The sequence below is a fragment of the Herpailurus yagouaroundi genome, unplaced genomic scaffold (assembly GCF_014898765.1).
Source record: "Herpailurus yagouaroundi ecotype Mexico unplaced genomic scaffold, PumYag 191, whole genome shotgun sequence".
Lineage (NCBI taxonomy): Eukaryota > Metazoa > Chordata > Mammalia > Carnivora > Felidae > Herpailurus > Herpailurus yagouaroundi.
The window spans coordinates 13,500,275-13,504,946 of record NW_024412422.1 but is presented as its reverse complement, the minus strand read 5'-3'; the positions used below and the strand labels follow the sequence as shown (position 1 = coordinate 13,504,946).

The window sequence follows — 4,672 nt, the reverse complement described above, 5'->3', positions numbered from 1 at the left end:
CCCTCCCTCCCTCCCTCTCCCCCACTCTCAAACATGAATAAACATTTAAAAAATAATTCAAAGCGTGTCTGAGTGGCACAATTGGTTAAGCGTCTGACTAAGGCTCAGGTCATGATCTCACAGTCTGTGGGTTCGAGCCCCTCATGGGGCTTTGTGCTGACAACTCAGAGCCTGGAGCCTGCTTCGGATTCCTGTGTCTTCCTCTCTCTCTCTCTCTCTCTCTCTCTCTCTGCATTCCTCCATTTGTGCTCTCTCTCTTTCTCTCTCAAAAATAAAATAAATATTTAAAAAAATAGAAAATTAAATTTAAAAAATTCAAAGTTGACACAAATTGAATCCTACCCGTATGAATAAGGTAGGAGATTGTGTGAATATTTGTGCAGCACCTACCAGGTGCAACACACTTCCCTGAGACCCCATTATGCAAGAGGGAGAAGACTTCTAGTCCCTGGAGGAAGGAGAAAGCATATAATTAACTATTAGATGAGGCAGGACATGGCAAAGGTCCTATGGTCACTGCAGAGTACCACTGAAAATTCAGAATAGGCTGAGAACACTACCACTTAGTTGGGATGCACTTGATGTAGGCAAAATAGAGATAGGAAGCCCCTTAAGAGTAACCTCAGAAGAAGATCAGATTTCTTGAAGTCATTGGACAGTGGAAGATATGCTTGTTGACATGAACACCTTTTTTAAAAAATAATTTTTTATGTTTATTTATTATTGAGAGAGAGAGAGAGAAAGCACAAGCTCGTCAGGGGCAGAGAGAGAGAGAGGGAGACACGGAATCTGAAGCAGGCTCCAGACTCTGAGCTGTTAGCACAGAGCCTGACACCGGGGCTTGACCTCACGAATCGCAAGATCGTGACCTGAGCCGAAGTCAGATGCTTAATTGACTGAGCCACCCGGGCGCCCCAAAACAGACACCTTTAACAGTTAGAATTGGTCCTCAGATACTGGGTGTTGGACTGTGTTCCTGAATATCCTGAGAGGGGAACACACAGTTGGTACCAGAATCAGAGTCAGCTTATATTTGAAGATGTTACCACTGACACTACCCACTGAACTGGGTTGAATAGTGTCCTCCCAAACCCCCGCTCATGTGAGGTTCTCATGCAGAACCTCAGAAGGTGACGTTATTTGGAAATAGGGTTGTTGCAGCCATATTTAGTTGTGATTGAATCACACTGGAGCAGAGTAGGGCTTGAATCCAATATGACCGATGTCCTTACAGGAGGGAAATTTAGACACAAAGACAGAGACACACAGAGAGGAGGCCACGTAAAGATGGAGGGATAGATCGGCATGATGTCTACAAACCAAGGAATGCCAGCAGATACCAGAAGCAAGAGAGAAGCATGGAACACATTATCCCTCCAAGTCTACATAAGGAATTCACCTTGCCAGCTTCCTGCTTCTAGTCTATCAGAGAATAAGTGTCTGTTGTTTAAGCTACCCAGTGTTTTGTACTTTATTACAGCAGCCCCAGGAAACTAACACGGTTAGTCGATTGGTATGCTTACAGACCTCCATTATCAGGGACCCACTGCCCTTCATTGTTGGTGCTCTGTCAGTCATGAGTGGTTTTCCATTCGGGGTCAACTTAGTGATTGCAGCTCCAGCCATCATGTGTGTATTCAGGTCAGCATGAAGTAGAAAGGAAAGGTAAGAGTTTGCTGTCTCCCTTTAAGAAGACTTCCAGATGTTTCCACAGGCTACTTTGGCTTGGCTAGAACTTAGTCTCATGGCCACACCTCACAACACAGGCAGCTTGGAAATATAAGTCTTCATTGTGGATGACCATATGCCAGGAAAAATCAGGTACAGAAACAGGGGAGAATGGCTTTTTGGCGGGAGGTGGGGAGGGACATCTAATAGTCTCTGTGATAGTCTTTGAAAATCAAACCAATGTATGATGAATGGATAAAGAAGATGTGTGTGTGTGTATATATATGTACGCACACACATTGGAATACTATCAGCGATGAAAAAGAATGAAATCTTGCCATTTGCAACAACATGGATGGAACTGGAGGGAATTATGCTAAGTGAAATAAGTCAGTCAGAGAAAGACAGATACCATATGTTTTTCCTCATATGGGGAATTTGAGAAACTTAACAGAAGACCATAGGGGAAGGGAAGGAAAAATAAGTTACAAACAGGGTAGAAAACCATAAGAGAGTCTTAAATACAGAGAACAAACTGAGGGCTGATGGGGGGGGGGGGCGGGGAAAACGGGTGATGGACATTGAGGAGGGCACCTGTTGGGATGTGCACTGGGTGCTATATGTAAGTGACGAGGAACAGGAGATATACTTCAGAAGCCAAGACTCTACTGTATATAACGTGTATTAGCCAACTTGACAATAAATCATTAATAAATAAATAAAGGTGAAAAAAAAGAAAGAAAAAGAAAATCAAACCAGTGTAGTGAATATAGAGAATGCAATACTCACTTTACCCTGATTATGGTATGTTCAGAATGGGCAGACCTGGGCTAATTTGGGCCAATCAGAGGCTAAGAGAGGCATGCTGGAGGGTGGTGTGTGTGTGTGTGTGTGTGTGTGTTTAGAAGGCCACCTGAGAACATGAATGAGGAAACGTATAATATCCATCGCTCTGGCAACATCTTACAACCAGTCTTAGGATGAAACAGACTGCAGGTAGCAGTGAACGTGAAGAAAGTGTTTTGGGTGCTTGAGAAAATTGTTGAGTCACTGCATCAACCCACCCTTGAACCCCAACCCCACTCCAAACTTCTTGTTTTGTGACCAAAAAATTTCCGATTCTTTAAGCGAGGCTCATTTGGAGGAGGTGCTGAAATCATGCTTACTGATGTAAACGCTATTCAAATGTAGGAGAATTTTTGAACAGAGTATGAACCTTAACATAGGAGCAGCCTCAGCAGATTTAAGGACTCTTCTTTTCACTTTAGAAATTTCATTTGGGACTCCAATAGCTGCATCTGGCAGGAACAGATGCATTGTTATTTCCAGGTAGCCTCTGATGGCCTGGTCTGTGATGGAGGAATATTGGTTCTGCATTTAGGAAAGATTCAAGGGGGCGGGGGGAGGGTGGGCAGAGGGAGACAGACGTTCTCACACATTGTTGGGAGGGATGTGAATTGGTACAATCTCTTTTGGAGGGCAACTAAAAAAAGAAATTTCTATGTGCATACTTTCGATTTAGCGTCTATAATCTAAGAATTAATCCTACAGATATATTTGTATAATGCAATTGTTAAAAAAGAAACAACAGGCCCCAAAAAGGAGTCACTTGTGCTAAATCCATGTCAGCAAACCAAAACTTAATACCTGATCTAATTGCAGTTTCAGCCCCTCCCAGGGATGTAACCGTTGACCGCCTCAGGCTGGAATTACTTGGTGAATACTAATGAGGTAATATGGGCAGACCCCTGCGGTCCGCCATAGGAAGGTGACCTTGCCAGAAACGATGCACTCTATGCTAAAAGTTTCTTCCTGCCCCTTCTGCTTGTAAAAGCTTTCCATTTTGTACAGCTCCTCGGAGCTCATTCCTTCTAGATTGGATGCTGCCTAATTCATGAATTGTCGAATAAAGCCAACAGGAGTTTTACTGAATTTCGTTGTTTAGCACAATATGTGCGCATACACTTTGTATTGATTGGAACAGTACATGTAATAGCGAACACCAAAAGTAACCTAAATGTCCATCAGTAGGAGCCTGGGTAAATTGTACTGCACTCATGACCCTGCAATGCAATAACTGAAAAAGAAATGAAACATTCTGTATCTTCTGATTTGGAAACAGATATAGCTAACTCCCTAACGTATGTGTTGACTGAAGAGTATGCGTATGAATATATGTATGTTAGCGTATATTACAGTCCCCAACTTATTATGGTTTGAATTACAGTTTTTTTTACTTTACGGTCGTGGGAAAGGAACACACGTTCAGTAGACACCATACTTCGAATCTGGAATCTGGGTTTCGTCCCGGGTTAGCGCGGGACATCTCCCGCGATGCTGGGCAGAGGCCGCAGCTCCTAGTCAGCCCCGCGGTCGGGAGGGTCAACGGTGGTACACGGACAGCCACCTGCAACACACTCCCCGTTTGTCACTTTCAGTACAGGATTCAGTCAATTACAGGAGACAGTCAAAATTTCCTTATAAAATAGGCTTTGTGGCAGATGATTGTGTCCAACTGGAGGCTCGTGTCAGTGTTCTGAGCATGTTTAGTGTGGGCCAGGCTGAGCTACAGTGTTCGGTAGGTTAGGCATATTAAACTGATAAGAACAGATACTACACTTGATCTTAGCCAAAAGGCCGAGAAGCGATAGGTTAGGCATATTAAATGCAACTTTGATTTACGATATTTTCAACTTATAATGGGTTTATCCGGATGTCACCTCATCTAAGTCGAGGAAGGTCTGTATGTATTTCTATATAAATTAATATATATATAACATGTATACATAATATATGTTAACTATCATATTGTAACAATATACATGTTAAATTATATGCATATATGTTAAATTTTATATCATCGAGGAAATATATACATTGTTAGTTGCAATACACACGCAAGTTTAAACACTTTTGGTTCTCTGCCTCACTTCATGCATGAAAACCTACCCGAGGAGAATAAAAGATTTAATGTAAAAAGCAAAACCTAAAAACTTTTATAAGA

At 42.3% G+C, this 4,672-nt stretch overlaps 1 non-coding gene across 1 annotated transcript; it reads right to left on the bottom strand.

Annotated features, from left to right (window-relative positions):
- Positions 1–4,129: 4,129 nt before the first annotated feature.
- On the bottom strand, positions 4,130–4,317 carry LOC121010503 (U2 spliceosomal RNA). The gene has a single exon (XR_005781212.1). It is a non-coding gene; the product is annotated as a U2 spliceosomal RNA (small nuclear RNA).
- Between the last annotated feature and the right edge of the window lie 355 nt (positions 4,318–4,672).